The 19,307-nt window shown below is 37.9% G+C and overlaps 1 long non-coding RNA gene across 1 annotated transcript in view; it reads right to left on the bottom strand.

Annotated features, from left to right (window-relative positions):
• Window positions 1-515: 515 nt before the first annotated feature.
• Window positions 516-19,307, bottom strand: part of LOC127663125 (uncharacterized) — a 97,148-nt gene continuing 78,356 nt past the window's right edge. Inside the window, exons 3-4 of the long non-coding RNA XR_007972963.1 lie at window positions 4,803-4,834; window positions 516-2,739 (exon numbers count right to left, since the gene is read on the bottom strand). This is a non-coding gene — a long non-coding RNA (uncharacterized LOC127663125). The remainder of the gene's footprint in view (window positions 2,740-4,802; window positions 4,835-19,307) is intronic.

Here is a 19,307-nt window from a genome sequence, read left to right as displayed (position 1 = left end):
TCATGAATGCATACGCTAAATTCATCCATTCTTTTAAACAGTTTTTTTTAAATATCCAAACAGTTTTGTCAGATTTTTAAGTAATAATGGGGGCCTAAAGACTATAATCTTTAAGTCATGCTTTTTTTATCTCGTTATTCATTATAACCTCACAAGGAGGACTTTAATTGCATCAGTTTTTTTTTTTGTTACAGCATAATTTTGTGTGTGTGTTGTGAACATTGTTGTGCTACATAAATAAATATGATTTGACTTGACAATTGCAGCATGTTGTTTTGTAGGCTGCAAACATCTTTTCATTAAGGTACTTGGCAAATAACATTCAGTGAAATTCTGTGATAATCTTTTCAGTACATTTTTCTCTGCAACTTCCAGCCAACAACAAAGATAAGAAGAGTAAAGACAGATAAAGCTCACTCACGGTAGGAAGGAATACATTTACTTCAAAAAATGAATTTGCACAGATTGTTCTTTTTATTATCATTAACAGTAATGTGATACACATGCCTCCGGTGACCTTTTCACAGTATTACATATTCCCAGCTGACTCATTCATTAGTATGGCAGTGCAAACAGAAGGCTGACCTCAGCCATCCATCTAGAGAGTGAGCAAGAGAGATAGAGAAATAGTGAGAGAAAGAGAGAGAGTGTAAGAGCTCTTAGCCCTGGAGGATGAGGGAGAGGCACTAAAGCATTTAATTTGTGATTTGGCACATCTGACAAGATTCATCGTGGCTGATCATATGCCTTCAATGAATACATTTTCCAGAATCAATGGGAGAGTCAAAGGCACATTAATTGTCCGCTATCAAGAGCTCCATTTTTGAAAACGAAGCCCATCTGTGCCTTTTGCATCTGGCTGACAGGAGGAACACATGGTAGTTTTATATGTCAACTGCTATTAGCGGTACATTTCAGCTAAATGACAAATAAAACATAACGATTTGTTAAAATAAAGCTTTGCTGCTTCCAGAAACAGCAGTGATGCATGGAACAGAAGCAGTTGAATGACTGATTACATGCGGTCCAAAGATTTAGCTGTATATGCCAATGTTTGATTCAATTAGATGTACTCAATGTACTTTTATTATAGGAAACTAATGATATTGCAAGACTAGTCCAAACTGTTAGGGACTAACTGTCAATCACCTTATCAGAAGCACAGGCTAATGTTGTGGCTAGTGTGACTAACCGCAAAGCTCCTTATTTTTCTGCTGCAAATGGATTGTATGCACTTTGTTTACATGCATTGGCACCATGTCTACTCAATGAGATTTACACTTGAATGGCTCTTGGTCTCTTTTTCTCCACTGCAATATTTCCAGTCATGCCCCCATGTTCTATCTCCCCAGCTCCCCAAGCTTCCTATTTTAACAAGCCAATAAACTTCAGAGTAGGTGACATACTAATAAAAACTTAAACTTCTGGATAGGTTATGGGTGACTGACAGTATGTGAATGTATGTGTGCATGTGTGTGAAAGAGGGAGAGAGACAGTGAGAAAGAGTGTATGTATGTGTCTGTTGCTCTATCCTGGTCAGATGCTTCATTTCGAGAGCAGTGGAACATAATCCTGAACCTCCTGGTTGGATTTGTTGGAATGTGTGAGAGGGAGGATTTTAGCACCATGAGCCCAACGCCAAAGAGACGCAGACTTCACGCCATCTGTCTCCCCCTTCACTCCTCTACTTGCCAACTTGCCTTTTTTCTCTCTTTCTCTCGGTCTCTCTCACTTCATCCCCTTTCATACCTCATCACAGAAGTAAGGGACATAGAAGGATCAAATCATTGACTGCCGGGCTCCGGCAGTTGAAGTGCTTCACGGCGATATTTAAACCCCTCAGAGTTGGTTATTTTCATTAGTGTCCCAAAAAATGACATTTAATTAGGCTGTATTAGCCTGTTCAGTGCATTGACAGCTGCATGAAAATAATTGCTTGTTCTTTTACCATATGACCAACATTTTGTTGAAGAGAGCCACAGCATTCATATGGGAAATGTTGCATGTTCTACAATAATTGGCCATCTTCTGTATGCTGAAAATAAAAAGTTCAAAATCTCCCAAAATTATAGTCATTTGATTATTTTATTTGACATGAAGGCAAGTGAGTGTGGCTTATGTGAGATTTTAAATTGTTAAATAAATTTGAAGCATTAAAATATACCTGAAATTGCCTCAGAGGCTGCATCCTGTGAGGAGAAAGAAAATTACAGAATTATATCTACAATACACACATTAGGTTGACAGAATAAATATGTCTGCTCACGTGCGTAAAGAGACGTGGAATCAGTGTTGCCTCATTAAATCCAGACCAGATCCCCTCATCAGATGAAGCAAAGTGCTCTGATGGGCTTGACCTCTGGCCTGCTCCCCATGTGGGCTGCTGGGCCAGGGCAAAGCCAACTCAGATGCTGCCTGGGTCCCACTCAGCAACCCAGCCAGCAGAAGGGAAAAGGAATCTGTGGTGGCCCAGGCAGCCCATGACCCTCGTTGAGCTCCAGGTGGCAGAGAGACAAGCAGGGGGCCTTTGATGCCGACCTCCGGTCATTCTGCTCGAATGGATCTTACCATTGATCTGGCCAGCCATGATAGGGAGGGGTGCCAGGTGCCCCCAATGTGGTAGAGGATGAAGCACAAACGGGAGGAGAACTGGAGGTGTGCTGACCCTGTAGTTCAGCAAGGCCAGCAATCAGGAGCCAATCTGGAATGCCTACTTCATGGCAGACGGACATGAGAGAGCTGGTGGACCAAGAAAGTGAAAACGATTTAACTAGTGCTGCTGCTCTGCAATTCTACAATACAATTCTATGCTAATTTTACATATTGTTGATATGAGATTATGTTTTGATACAACCTCAGGGGGAAAGATTAAATTCACTCTTGATTCTGTATCCCCCCCCCCCTCCACCCCCACAAATAAAATAAATTAAATATAGAAAACTGAAATATCACAATGACATAAGTAGTCAGACCCTTATATCAGTACTTAGTTGAAGTACCTTTGGCAGCAATTACAGCCTCAAATCTTTGAGTATGATGCGAGAAGCTTTGCACACCTGGATTTGGGAATTTTCTGCCATTCTTCTCTGTAGATCCTCTCAAGCTCTGTCAGGTTGGATGTGTACTGTTGGTGGATAGACATTTTCAGGTCTCTCCAGAGATGTTCGATTGGGTTCAAGTCCGTTCTCTGGCTGGGCCACACAAGGACATTCACAGAGTTGTCCCAAAGCCACTCTTGTGTTGTCTTGGTTGTGTACTTCGGGTCATTGTTGGAAGGTGAACCTTCGGCCCAGTCTGAGGTCCTGAGTGCTCTGGACCAGGTTTTCATTAAGATATCTCTGTATTTTGTTGCGTTCAGCTTTCCTTCAACCCTGACCAGTCCCTGCCACTGAAAAACACCCCCACAGCACGATGCTACCACGCTTCACCTTTGGGATGTTAATGCGCAGATGATGAACGGTGCCTGGTTTCCCCCAGACATGACACTTGGAATTGAGGTCAAACAGTTCAATCTTCATTTTATCAAACCAGAGAATCTTGTTTCACACAGTCTGAGAGTCCTTTAGGTGCTTTTTTGTATCTTGCACTGAGGAGAGGCTTCCGCCTGGTCAATCTGCCATAAAGCCCAGCTCGGTGGAGTGTTGCAGTGATGGTTGTCCTTCTGAAAGTTTCTCCATCTCCACACATGATCTCTGGAGCTCAACCAGAAAGATCATCGGTTTCTTGGTCAACTCTCTTACTTCTCCCATGATAGCTCCGTTTGGTAGGGCGGCCAGCTCTAGGAAGAGTACTGGTTGTTCCAAACTTCTTCCATTTAAGAATTATGGAGGCCACTGTGCTCTTGGGAACCTTCGATGCAGCCAAAAAAAATTTGTAGCCTTCCCCAGATCTGTGCCTAGACACAATCCTGTCTCTGAGCTTTGCAGGCAGTTCCTTTGACCTCATGGCTTGGTTTATGCTCTGATATGCATTTTCAGCTGTAATACCTTCTATAGAGAGGTATGTATCTGTCCAATAAATTGAATTTGATTTATGGACTCCAATCCAAATTTAGAAACATCTTAAAGATGATCCAGAGAAATGGGATGCACTTGAGCTAAATTTCAAGTGTCATGGGTCTAAATACTTAAGTCAATGTGATATTTTAGTTTTTTCTTTTGAATAAATTTGCAAAGTTATCAAAAATCTGTTTTTGGCTTCATCAGTGATTGGTATGGATTGTAGATTGAGGTGCAAAAAATAATAATTTAAGCATTTTAGCATAAGGCTACAACATAACAAAATGTGACAAAAATTAAGGGTTCTGAATAATTTATGAATGCACTTTATGTTGGCCAACAAAATTATTTGATATTTTTATACATTTTCTCTTTCATTTTCGTTTTTTCATTAATTGTTTTCAGCTTTATAATTATTTTACATTTAGCAAAAATCTATAATATGCTGATGGTGAGGTTTAGGTATGGGTAGCTCAATATCTCATGGCTAATAACAAATAGAAAAATAGCTTTTTTTGAAGACAAGACTTCAATGTATGTGGGTATACAACAAATGGCTTTCAAAATAAATACATGCATACATTTGTTCTGTTGGTTTGTTATTATGTATAATTCTGTATTGACAACACACACAAAAGAGAAAACATGCCAATAAAAAACTTCAATTTATCATCATATGACCCAAACAATACAAATACAACAAACCTGCATGCAAATGTTATGTAAATCTTCAAAATCTTTATTTTCCATATCTATGTTTGCACGCACACGCACACACATCAGTTAATAAGCACATATACTCACCAAGAGGTATGATCCTACCACTCCCCCTGGTGCTGCCACAATATTGGGAAGAGGCAGAGAAAAAAAAAAAGAAGGTGAGAGATTGCACAAGACATGTCACCTGCATTTTTCTGCCCCTTTCACAGTACCAGTTCCCACTCTGCCCCTTCATGTAGCAGTATATATGCTATAATCACTAGCCTATAAACACATCACAGAAGACATGCCTTAAAGACTGAGGAGAGAGTGGAGAAAACCAGCATATACAGAGTCAGAAGTAGTCTGTGTGCTATTATTAATAAGGCATTGAAAAAGAGTGCTTCAAAGCATACAGGAGCCATGCTATCATGAAAGTAACATAGTATGGCTTAATGTCTCCTGAGGCATCTTATGGTGATGCAGCAGCTTTGATTTTAAATGCATTGTGTGGCAAATGGATTTGCACTAGTGGAGGGTGAGGATGCTGTGTGGCAACACACCATAATTTAAAAACATGATCTCACAAGCTCTTCAAAGCCTTCAGAATGTTTGGAACTCAACGATGGGGTCTTACTTCATAAACAAGACCGGACCACACTTGGAAGTTCCATTGATTTTGATTTCATATGGACCAAGAAAGACTCACATTGCAGTTTCTGAGTATATTACTCCCCTGAAGAGGTAGTTAAATAATTTGTAGCTGTTTACAGACAGACATCTTTAATTTTTGCCTCAGTCTCCATCCACAATAAATATTATTAACCATCCAAAAACAAACCCCTGTATAGCCTCAGTCTTAGCAGAACAGAAAGGCTCTAAGACGTACAGCTGCTCTGACAGAGGATGTCTAAATCACTGAGGATTATCAGGCTTAGTTAGCTGCTCTGATTCATGGGCAGAAATTTGAAATGATAAGCAAATGAGGCCATTGAAAATCTACAGTATGTCAAGGAGGTGGTGCAGCAGATTAGCCTACTAGCATGTATCAAAATGGGCAATCCCCCAGAATAGAAGGTTATTCTTCTAATAGGACTGCTGGTTGACAATGTTCCCACCTTTCCTCTTGGAAACAACTAGAGCCTTACAGACGGATTGGGGGTGGGAATTCTGTCTCACGTGTTCTTTCCCTGGCAAATGACACAATTCATGGTTAAAAAAATGTTGGGTTCCTGAACAGACTTCACGGTTTTATAAATAAAATGTTTGGCATAAAGGACAAAAATTGTCCTATTAAATCCCACTTTGAACCCAAATGAGGAAACTGATGAAAGACATCCCACCCCCATGCCTTCAGTATCATAATCGTTTTCTCTTTCCAAAAATGTCACATACACTCTGTGTCTATACAGTATATGACTATAATTCATAAACTTCAAATCTGTTTCAAATGAAACTAAAAAATGTATGTTAAATAGATTTAATTAAATGCAATGCAATCTGTGAATTAATGGCTGGCAACCATAAGACATGGGAGGATGATTAAGCACTTTAAGCATGGCGGCCAGTTCTTAAAGAGTGAGACTGGCCTTTCACATATTTTATTTCAAATTAAAGAACTCAAAAACATACTACATGGCCTCACACAGCCTCTCAAACATCAACAGCAGCTCAATACATGACTAAAATAAAAGCATTACCATAACTTGAAAGAACAAAAATTTGAATTAATTCAAATTTTATGAGGTTATTGCTTCTGTATGCATTAGACTTGTACTGAAATAATCTCAGGCATCACACAAAAACCAAGAGTGTATTTATCCTAAATGGATACAACATCTCTGTCATAGATAGAAATGATAGCAAATTACACAACACAATAAACATTTTCTTTTTTTTTTTTTTAACCCCTTTTGTCATATATATTTTGATTACAACATTTAAGTTTTTCATGTAAACTATGCTCTGTGGGACTTGGTATAATATATCTATAACCTACAGATATTGTTCTTGACATCACTGCTTTTGTTTACTCATGTTGTTAGAACACACAATTAATTTTTTTACACCACAGGCCATACCAGCAAAGCATTATTCCTCAGTGAGCATTAACTTCAAAAGTGTTTTCAATACACATTTCACTTTAAGTAAAATTTTTAAATAAGACAGCTCTTTGGGCGCCCCATGACCCTGAAAATTCACCGCACCTCCATTATTTGTCTTGTGAGCTGCGGGTGTCCCAAGTTTCTTAGGAGATAAGCAGTCCTGCCTCTAAAAAAAAATGTGTCAGGGAATGAAAGGGGGCAAAAGCAGAATGAGCAGACTTGTGCAAATCAAAATGACTAAGACAGAGAACCAAAATATCTAAAAACAGAATAAAAGATTTGCTATGTAAGCCCAAGAAAATCATTTCAAGCTGTAGGGTAAATATACCATATCCTTGTGTTGCCAAATGTTACCAAAGCAAAAAAATGGTTATAAAGTAATTTTTGTACTTCACTCAAGCTAATATTTTTAAAGCATATTGTCTAACTTCACCAAAAAACGATGTGCTGACTCAATAAAATTCTAGGACATAGGCGACTAAAAGGGATGCTTGCTTTTTGGGGCAGATGAAGATTGGGGTGTTTTGAGGGGCTTTGGGAATAGGGAGGGTGATAGGAGGAGGGGGAAATGAAAAGAAAATGCCAGTAGTGCCCACTCAGCTATTTTCCCAGTCAAGATCAAAGACAATGCTGGACTGGCCGCACCGCGGGAAACTTGAAATGTGCCCTGCCTTTGTTTGCTGTTGCTAGGAGACTTAGAGACAGCTAAAAATGTTTTCAGAAAGCTACAGGATCAAAAAAAATTCGAATATCATTTTTTTAGACTGCTATGGTTAAAGCGGAGTATTGCAATTTACTTGGGTTCAACAAGCGCAATAAATACTGATTTCTGTATATCTCAGCATTGATCATATATAGAAGTACTCATTTTCTTTTTTTCCTTTGAAGAGAAAAGCTGTAGAATGTGAATACAGTGGGGTCCACAGGTCAGTGAGCTGTCCTGAACTCCAATATATGGTAATATACAGCTTGCACTATACTGGTATAATGTGAGTTTTTGTGATAAAACAAAATTAGAGTGAGTGAGAGACAGGAGAGAGAGAGAGAGAGAGAGAGAGAGAGAGAGAGAGAGAGAGAGAGAGAGAGAGAGAGAGAGAGAGAGAGAGAGAGAGAGAGAGATTAATCATCAGAGCATGTATATTTCCTCCTCTTAAGCAACAATTCCATTAATGGGTGTCTTGAGTGCGTTACTGGGAGCTCATTAGCCATTATTAGTCTAACACTCAAATAAATGTCAGAATGTGCCACTGGTAATGGGCCCTGGGTATTATCAAGACTGCTCATTTAGGCATGTATGTCATATCTGATAAAGACAAATGTGAACTACAGTGTGATGATAATGAACCACTGGTATATTTACTTTGTATGGAATGATTAAAGCAAAGATGTGCAGGTTAAGTCTGACATCATCTTGATGGTGGCAGACTGCGTGCTGTAATGCTCAAGGCCAATTGAAATAACCAGAAAGGCTCATGAAGAATAAATAGCCAAGTAAGCACCTGCATTTAAATCTGTGCAATTAACATTGTTAGCAATGTGTCCACTTAACCTGTCAATAACATATGACCATGCTGAGCCCAGACTTTTGCTCGGTGTCACAAATAGGGAAGGAATTCTATTCAGTCACTGGAATGCTTCGTGTACTTGGGACAGAGCATGCCAATCCTCTTGTTCAGCATCATGCCCCACTCCATCAAACTTGAAGATATTTGACCTACTTCATTTAGCCAGTGTCAATGTTTATAAACTTTGATTATCCAGAAAGAGTTCTCCCTAATGAAAAGACACAGAACCACTGCAGTCTCAATAGACTTTTTTCAGAGTTGCACATTATTTAATTGTTGACAGGAATCAAAATTAAGCTTCGAGGGATAGATTTAAAGAAATAATCTGGGTTCAATAAATTAAAGGGACAGTTCACCCAAAATTGAAAATTCTCTTATCATTTACTCACCCTTATGCCATCCCAGATGTCTTTCTTCTGAAGAACACCAATTAAAATGTTTAGAAGAATATTTCAGCTCTGCAGGTCAATACAATGCAAGTGAATGGATGCCAACATTTTTAAGTTCCAAAATCCATATAAAGTGAGCATAAAAGTAATCCATGACTCCAGTGGTTAAATCTATGTGATAAGACATAGTATGATAGGTGTGGGTGAGAAACAGTTCAATATTTAAGTAATTTTTTATCATAAGTTCCCCACCCTGCAAATCACCAAAAACACAAGAAGAATGGAAAGTAAAGTTGAGATTGACTTAGTAGGAAGCAGAATTTATCGTAAAAAAAGTTCTTAAATATTGAACTTTTTCTCACCCATACCAATCACATTGCTTCAGAAGATATGGATTTAAGCACCAGAGAAGTCTGGAGTACTTTATGTTGCACGTATGTGGATTTTGGAGCTTCAATATGTTGGGACCCATTCACTTGCATTATATGGACCTATGGATCTTATTCATCAAAACAATTTGTTTTTGTGTGTTCTGCAGAGAAATAAAGTCATACACATCTGGGATGGCATGAAGGTGAGTAAATTATGTATTTTCATTTGAGAGAACTAACCATTTAAGCTCAATCAAAATCATTTGTGGCATACTATTACAAAATACATTTCTCACACACCCCTCCTATTCTTTCTAGTGGGTCACTTAAAATGGAAGTGAATGAGGCCAATCCTTAAATGTTAAAATACTCACAGTTCATATTCAAAGTATGTCAACATGATTTTAGTGATAAAATCGCTTACCAACCTTTTCTGCAGTGGTGCATTAGTGTCTGAAGAGGTGGGCATACAGTCTCTAAAATGTATATGCATGTACATTACATTACTAAGAACCATGGTATGGTAACTTGATGTTAAATACTGTATGTATTTAAATTAGAGGTCTCATATATGTTGCTTTCAATAAGATTCAATTAAACATTTTAAAACTTTAGAATTACTCTAGTTAAATGTAACTGTAGTGGAATACAGTTACATATATTTTGTATTTTAAATACGTATTACCGTTACATGTATTGTAACGGTAATACGTAGAAGAGTGGTGGTGGAGTAGTGGGCTAGAGCACATATCTGGTAATAAGAAGGTCACTGGTTCGATCCCCACAGCTACCACCAATGTGTCCTTGAGCAAGGCACTTAACTCCAGGTTGCTCCGGGGGGATTGTCACTGTAATAAGTGCACTGTTAGTCGCTTTGGATAAAAGCGTCTGCCAAATGCATAAATGTAAATGAAATGTATTTCCTTACTCCCCAGCCCTGTATATACAGTGGGTACGGAAAGTATTCAGACCCCCTTAAATTTTACACTCTTTTTTATATTGCAGCCATTTGCTAAAATCATTTAAGTTCATTTTGTTTCCTCATTATTGTACACACAGCACCCCATATTGACAGAAAAACACAGAATTGTTGACATTTTTGCACATTTATTAGAAAAGAAAAACTGAAATATCACATGGTCCTAAGTATTCAGACCCTTTGTTCAGTATTTAGTAGAAGCACCCTTTTGATCTAATACAGCCATGAGTCTTTTTGGGAAAGATGCAACAAGTTTTTCACATCTGGATTTGGGTATCCTCTGCCATTCCTCCTTGCAGATCCTCTCCAGTTCTGTCAGGTTGGATGGTAAACATTGGTGGACAGCCATTTTCGGGTCTCTCCAGAGATGCTCAATTGGGTTTAAGTCAGGGCTTTGGCTGGGCCATTCAAGAACAGTCACGGAGTTGTTGTGAAGCCACTCCTTCGTTATTTTAGCGGTGTGCTTAGGGTCATTGTCTTGTTGGAAGGTGAACCTTCGGCCCAGTCTGAGGTCCAGAGCACTCTGGAGAAGGTTTTCGTCCAGGATATCCCTATACTTGGCCGCATTCATCTTTCTCTCGATTGCAACCAGTCGTCCTGTCCCTGCAGCTGAAAAACACCCCCACAGCATGATGCTGCCACCACCATGCTTCACTGTTGAGACTGTATTGGACAGGTGATGAGCAGTGCCTGGTTTTCTCCACACATACCGCTTAGAATTAAGGCCAAAAAGTTATATCTTGGTCTCATCAGACCAGAGAATCTTATTTATCACCATCTTGGAGTCCTTCAGGTGTTTTTTTTAGCAAACTCCATGCGGGCGTTCATGTGTCCTGCACTGAGGAGAGGCTTCTGTCAGGCCACTCTGCCATAAAGCCCCGACTGGTGGATGGCTGCAGTGATGGTTGACCTATTACAACTTTCTCCCATCTCCCGACTGCATCTCTGGAGCTCAGCCACAGTGATCTTTGGGTTCTTCTTTACCTCTCTCACCAAGGCTCTTCTCCCCCGATTGCTCAGATTGGCCGGACGGCCAGCTCTAGGAAGGGTTCTGGTCGTCCCAAACGTATTCCATTTAAAGATTATGGAGGCCACTGTGCTCTTATGAACAGCAGGAATTTTTTTTTAACCTTGGCCAGATCTGTGCCTTGCCACAATTCTGTCTCTGAGCTCTTCAGGCAGTTCCTTTGACCTCATGATTCTCATTTGCTCTGATATGCACTGTGAGCTGTAAGGTCTTATATAGACAGGTGTGTGGCTTTCCTAATCAGTATAATCAAACACAGCTGGACTCAATTGAAGGTGTAGAACCATCTCAAGGATGATCAGAAGAAATGGACAGCACCTGAGTTAAATATATGTGTGTCACAGCAAAGGGTCTGAATACTTAGGACCATGTGATATTTCAGTTTTTCTTTTCTAATAAATGTGCTTTCCGTACCCACTGTATACACAGACCGGTGGCCAAAATTTTGGAACAATGTACAGATTTCGCGGTTTTGGAAGAAAATTTGTATTTTAATTCACCAAAGTGGCATTAAACTGATCACAAATTATAGTCAGGACATTACTAATGTAAAACAAAACATCACCATCAGTATTTGAAAAAAGTCATTTTTGATCAAATCTAGACAGGCCCCATTTCCAGCAGCCATCACTCCAACACCTTATCCTTGAGTAATCATGCTAAATTGCTAAATTGGGACTGGAAAATCACTTGCCAAGATTTCATACAAAGTTGTACACTACAGTCTTCAAAGGCAAAGGACAGAAAGAGATGTGGAAGGCCAGATGTACAACTAAACAAGAGGATAAGTACATCAGAGTCTCTAGATTGAGAAACAGACACCTCACTTGTCCTCAGCTGACAGCTTCATTGAATTCTACCTGCTCAACACCAGTTTCTTATACAACTGTAAAGAGAAGACTCAGGGGTGCAGGCCTTATGGGAAGAATTGCAAAGAAAAAGCCAATTTTGAAACAGAAAATCAAAAAGAAAATGTTAGAGTGGGTAAAGAATCAGAGATATTGGACAACAAATTATTTGGAAAAGAGTGTTATGGATCTTAACCCCATTGAGCATTTGTGGGATCAGCTAGACTATAAGGTGCGTGAGTAGTGCCTGACAAGACACTCACATCTATGGTAAGTGCAACAGGAAGTGTGGGGTGAAATGTCACCCGAGTGTCTGGACAAACTGACAGCTAGAATGCCAAGAATCTGCAAAGATGTCATTGCTGCACATGGAGGATGTTTTGATGAGAACTCTTTGAAGTAGTTTAAGAAGTTCTGAATATTTCTTTCAAATTGTAATAGTAATCTTTCACATTATTAATGTCCTGACAATACATTGTGATCAGTTGAATGCCACTTTGGTGAATAAAAGTACCAATTTCTTTCCATAAGAGCAAAATCTGTACATTATGTTTTATATAATGAAAAGCTTCACATTTCTGCTTTTAAACACTTGTAAGTGCCTCACTGTAACTTCAAATGTTTCTTCTTTTTTTAAGGTGGGACTCTTTTTTTGTGGTAATCAACATTATGCCACAAATGCTGTTGATTGTGCTTAACTTGTATTGAACCCAGAACATTCCTTTAAGTCTCTTCAATTTGTTGTAGTTTATTAAAGCCATGCAGATTCTTTAGCTAATGAAATATAGAAAACACATCTTTTAAAAGAATTTAAGTTAAAATAAATACATAAATAAATACGTAAAACACTAGTGAAACTAGTTTCTTTTTATTTAGCTTATTTTTTTTTTTTTTTTTTTTAAGATTTATACAGTACAGATTTATACAGTGCATGTCATTGTACATACAGATTGTAGGCCTAAATCTCGTTTTCTTTCCCGTCAAAAAATGTAGGCCTATATGGCGCTACTCTGAATATGGTCTGTAAGTGTCTCAATCATATTTAACTTAGCCTACATCACAGGCCCAACTCGTGCTGGGTCCGTAATTGTTTTTGTTCATGTGAGCCCAGTTGATGAATTAAGGTTGTAGAATGTACGCTTTACCTAATGGAAGAAACAACGGTCTAAGCGCCATAAGAGTCCAACCAAGAGGGACCTTCGTGTCTGGAACGATTAAGATTAGAATCGTGCAGCGTCTGCCTCTTGTTTGCAAGCGCTCGAGCCAACTGGCACAGCCCGAGTGTTCTCTCCCAGCTCTCCGTCTGCCGCAGCGACAATGACAACCAGTTACCGCATGGCGTGCAAAGATGACAAAAATACTTTCACGCCAAGGGATTTTATTCTCTCCAGGCAAACATCAAGCGATTAGAGAGAGAGAGAGAGAGAGAGAGAGAGAGAGAGAGAGAGAGAGTCCACTCCTGATTTAAAAATGAGTGTTGGGATACAGTGTACGTTTTTAATATGAGAGGTAAAACTTGCCTGTTCGAATGCAATTTAACGAGCGCGTGAGTAGACCTATTTTGATGTAGGCCTACTGATTTCAACAATTATGCCCTTCTTGTCTAAAGATAATTTGTAAGTTAACTGGATAACTTGTAGCCTATCCTATAATATGCTGTAAACTGTTGTCCGACGTGTGTATGCTGTTGCTGTTGCCACCGGCGCTGAATTCTCAGTGGAGAGCATTTAACTGAAAAGCAAAAGCTATGCTCCGTTTGTTTACTTCTTTTTTTCTCTCAGCATCATTTCACGGCTGTCTCTTTCTACGCAGCGTTTATTCTCAATGGGATATTGCCTGTTATGCTTCACGCATTTTGGTTTAGATCCTCCCCAGTGTGACATCATCTGTTGGATTTAAAGGGTTGCTAGTGCCACCACTCAACACAACATCACACAGAATATATATACACTGAGACATTCAGGAATCGCTGGTACCGTGCAAAAATATTAGTGATAAATAACTGTAATAATTTTAAATGTAAAAGAAAGAAAAATAACGTATGCAGAATATGGACAGGAATGTATAAGTTCTCTATTCACGGGGCATTCTGAAAGTAGATGGGCAACATACCAAGAAAACGCCTTTTATTATAGAAAACAATAGTAACATTTACATTTATTCATTATTCATTTGGCAGACGCTTTTATCCAAAGCGACTTACAATAGAGGAAAACATAAGCGAATCGTTTTAAGGTGATGACAGTGGTACAAAAGTGACATTTTACAAACTTTCACTAGCATTAGAATAGTATTCAAAACATATATAAGTGCTATTTTAATTAAAAAAAAAAAAAAAAAAAAAACATTTTGTTATGCGTTTTAAGTAGTTTTTTGAAGACAGAGAGTGAGCCTGCTTCACGGATGGAGTTGAGAATGTCATTCCACCAGTTCTCTTTAGCATTTCTTTAGCACTTGCATATAGAAAATATCATTCTTACAATTATTTTTAAAAGAGAAATTAAAACTAACGTGACCAAAAAAGTACATAAAATAATAAAACATACAAATTCACACGTTAGGCTATCAGGTATTATTGATAGGCTAAATAATTAGCTACAACAGTTAAACAGCTGATTTTATCATTTCTAATCACGCAGCCTATTGGCTATAGCGTTTCGAAAACATATTATTTTAATGAAACTAATGCATTGAAAGAAAAACAAGTGCATGGAATTTATGGATTTTAATAAGTACAAATTACAGTTTGGCTAAAAATAATATCCAACTAATAATACACTTTCGTTTTATAGCACTATGCACGATTATTTTCCCCAGCATGTGACCGCTGTCTGAACCCTGATGTGGTGACAATAAAATGTTTAGGTTCTTCGGAATTCCATAAAAGCGCAAACGTTTATTACGTTGCGAGGCAAAATGTGGTTGCAGAGAGAACGATTTAGTAATGGTAATTAAGAGATGGGATTCTTGACTGAAATGTCACACAGAGGCCATAGTTACTTCACCTAACCCATAGTGAAGATTGTGGGTTAATTATTTGAGTCTATATGACCTGTAGGCGATATGAAAACATAACATTGTATGTTGGTGTGAGTGTTTCACAATGGCGATAAAGCGCTCTTTTGTTGTTGTTGAGTAAAGAGTGCGTGAGTGACAGACAGGGCAACGTCTAGGCTACTAAAACTAAGATTTCTGGTCTAGTTTTGTTTACAACTACCTAGCCACCTTGTCCAAAAAATATACATAGCCTATTTCAAAATATATCTGATTGTGTCGGTTTTTTAACCTCCAACCAGTCATTGTTGTTGTAGCCTATACGATATAGTGCGAGATTATTTTCTTCTTAATATAAGGGTTTCCAGAGGCGTAAAGCTTTCTAGACGCAAGAGTACGCTGACGTCACAGCCCGAGAGTCACCCGCCGTGTGTGCGCGTCTCTAAGTAAGGACTTATCTACAAATAAAAGTTCTGGCTGACAATGTGGGTGGACAGGGCGTGAAACTACTATCATCATCAGTTTTGAATGAATGAAAGAAAACATATATCCAACAAAAAGTGAGGCTCATTCCAATTCAGCTGCGTTGTTAGGACAACGAGAACCATCCCTCAGATGATTAGTTCCACTTCAAAAGAATTTACTTTCCTGCAGTGAAAACGTCCCCCTTTTGTGTCTGTACACAGAGTTTTCACTTGCAAAAAGAAAACGACTCGTAGGTGTAGTCCGTCTGTTTATTTTTCCTCTGTTCATAGCACAATTGTATTAAATAAATAGAGAAGTAGCCACAATGGTTGAGAAGTTCATAAACATGTATAGAAGATTAACTATTCTTTTGAGTCACAGCTCAAAGAACTACACTCATTCAGTGTTGCGATGGAGCGTTAATAATTACTCGATCAACAAGTTTTTTCATGTGTAAAAGTTTGTCCTTCACCAATAAATAAATAATCAAAATAAGTTCATAAAAAATACATGACCTATATACATCCAGGACAATCCTATTATTAATCAATACTCATTAAAAAAGATGGGAATGTTTAGGCTTATATAAATTGCATGAAAGATATAACAGGAAAACAATCAATAGAGGTTGAGTCAGTTTGCTTTCATCTCACAGTTATGTCAATAGCAACTGAAGTCTGTGAAAACTACAGAGGCAAAGTCTTCTGACTCTGAGATGGACTCAGACTGCAGAACATCATAAAAAAACATCATGAAGTGATCCAAAGATTGATATCAAGATAGAATTACAGGTTGCTGTCCTCACTGAATCCTCCCTGAAGCTATCACACCTTCACTCCACACTGTTCATTTGCCAAGTGACCCACATCAAAGCTCACTTCCCTCTGTAAATATATCCACTCTCCTAGGAGTACTGCAAATTGATAGGACAGTAAAGAGGCATTTGAGTGGGGGTGCCAAGAGGTAGCCCACACATCTACAACTTTGCATTAAGTATAACATTCAACTCTGAATGTCTGTGAAAAGTGTAGCTGTGTTCTTCATTTTACATTGAATAATCCAAATAGTCTTTCATGCAATATCTTAACTACATTATCTTAGGAAACATATTCAGCAGTTTTCCCCTATACATTATTCAAGGGTGCCATACACTATGAGTAAGAAGCAGTACATGCAGATGTTTGCTCTCAGAGTAAACACAATCAAAAACCTAGACTAGAACATGCTGGTTATTAAACTATTCTAAATGTTTTATTTAGCAAATTATTGTAATGTAATTATATTAATTGCTTTTTCTCATCTCTGGGGCAGGTGGAAAGATCAATACTCGACTCCCTCCAAGTGAAAAGAGTGCTGTGAGAAAAGTGCCTATACACACTTGTAATAATTGTTAAGACACATTTCAAACACTGGACCTCCCTTCCTTTGTGAACTTGCAGTGCAGTTTTTCATGGTAATTTCATAACTCTTATTTGCAATGAAGACTGCTTCATTTTAATGTTGCTTTGTATGACTTTATCTACAAATGTGCTTTAAGGAATGGAGGTCCTGTATACCATTAGCTGCTTTATAATTGGTCTAATTATACAACATAGCATAATTTAATTGACATTTAATCACAAATACAAGAAATCCAAGATCAAAAGAGAATGAAGTGCATATAAATAAATATATTTCAACCCAGTGTTAAGAAAAAAAAATCAAATCATATTAGAGACATACATTTTTTCTCATTACCCATTATGGAAGGAAGTTTTGACATTTGAAAGAGAAAACAGTCTTGACTCAAGCTCCACTAATTGCTTCTTTCATCTCTCCAGTTAAAGGCTGAAATGTAATCCAAATAGTATTTTGTGTTTTGAGAACTCATCACACACCCTCGCCTTCTAATCAACAATATCATATGATGATTGCACAATAATTTTCAACTTAAAGTGTTTCATAATATTTTTGGTTATTTATTCCAATCAACAATTATCAAGGTATATGCTTCCTTGCATTAGAGAACTTGACATGCGCAAGAATTCTGTAGGTCATTGAAAAGCTTCAAACCAGATCCTCTTGACAAGTATGCATGTTTCAGGGATGTCCCTTCTAAATGTGTGAATGCACAGTTTGATATAAATGCTTACATCACGGATCAGTGCTTTCTGTTGTTGTTTTGGTTGAGATGGATTTTACTGTCAGCATTCAGAGAGCATCTCCAAAGTCTATTTTACCCAATTGAATATTGTAGTTCCATGAATTAATAACAAATCCTCCCCCAGGCTTAAATTAGATGTTAATGTTTTCATTTGGGAAATCTACAGCCTGCTTTAGCAGGTCTAAAAGGAGAGTTTACCTCAAGTGAAACTAATAATAGTGTCTACTACTGTGTGTGTTGTGGCCTGCCTTGAAATAATGTGTATTTCACATTGTAGATTTAATATATGGGTCACTGGGATTTAGGGAGAGAATATAGAACAAAATTGGAAATACAAATAAAACAATGAGTAAAATATGCAGTGCTGAGTAAAGATCTAAGGAACCCAGTTGCTATTAAGAAAATTATTCAGGGAAAATAACAGCACTGAAGATTAATTAACAGAGTGGTTTCAACTGATTGAAAAGAAATATGGCCCTGCACAAGCAGGCCTAATTATACCCAGCTCCTACTTGTTCTATTAGGCTTTGTAAACAAAAGTGCCAGTGACTTGAAATGTTCAAAGGCAGCGTAAAAATTAGAAATGAACCTATCATAAAATGAATCAATAGTCTTGAAAATGACTGTATATTTTGAGCAGAAAACCCTTCATAATTATAAGGAACAGTTGCAATGTGATGCAAATTTGAATGGATGTATAATTTATTTAGCAAGATGACTACTTGGTTATTAGTTATTATTTGCCTCAATGGAGTTGCTAAGGTTGTAAAGTATGGAGCCCCATCCAGCATTAATTATAGTGGTAAAAGCCATACCACAAAATCATACCAGCTTTTTGAAAATGCAATAAAAAAAACTTACATGGGTATAAACTGTAGGTTCACCTAAGCCCCTCCTTCCAGAAACTGCTCGACCAATCTCAATGAGAGAATGCAGTGACCTGACATCTTTTAAGCCAAAGGGAATTTCTTGCTGCCTGCACATCACAGCATACATTTTTATGAGACAGGAATTTCCTTTTTTCCCTTCTTTTAGCAGATTGAAAAATTTGAGCCCATTCAGATATAAAATTTAATTACATAACAGCAAAAACATAAATTGTGACATTCACAACATCAGTACTGTAGGTTTATGGTAATGCAGAATATATAGGGGCTTAGCCAGGGATGGATGTGGTAATTACCCCAGCTCTATCCCTCTCTAATAAAGGGCTAAAGGAATTCTATAAAATACATTGCATTCTGTTCATGTGCATGGATTTGTGTTCTATAGGTCAATCAATGCATAAAAAATGGGGATTTATTTAGCCTCAGCCAGTGAATGATAGTAAAGCTACATCTTTCTCTGTCTGCTTTCAAGTCATCCATGATTAAGACACAGAGTGGAATGACCTTCTTACATAGAGCTGTCAGTGCACTTGGTGAGTTGGGAAGTGAAAAACATAATCTAACCAACATGAAAATCAAATCCACTAGTAGACCTGCATAATTCTTCCAGGGACTAGACAGACGCTAAGCAAGATAATGATGAAGCAAGATGATAAACATATGGATGTTTTTGGTAAGAGTTATAGAAATCTGGTTAGGGGAATTTATATAGCACTCCACTACCTTTGTACATCAGATTCTGAAACTCACTATGGACTAATTATTGTTTTTATACAGTAAGCCTATATATTTTATACTACATTTTGGTATAGTTTACTACATTTGGCTTCATGACAG

The sequence above is a fragment of the Xyrauchen texanus genome, chromosome 23 (genome assembly GCF_025860055.1).
Source record: "Xyrauchen texanus isolate HMW12.3.18 chromosome 23, RBS_HiC_50CHRs, whole genome shotgun sequence".
Taxonomy (NCBI): Eukaryota; Metazoa; Chordata; class Actinopteri; order Cypriniformes; family Catostomidae; genus Xyrauchen; species Xyrauchen texanus.
This window is presented reverse-complemented; position numbering and strand designations above follow the sequence as displayed.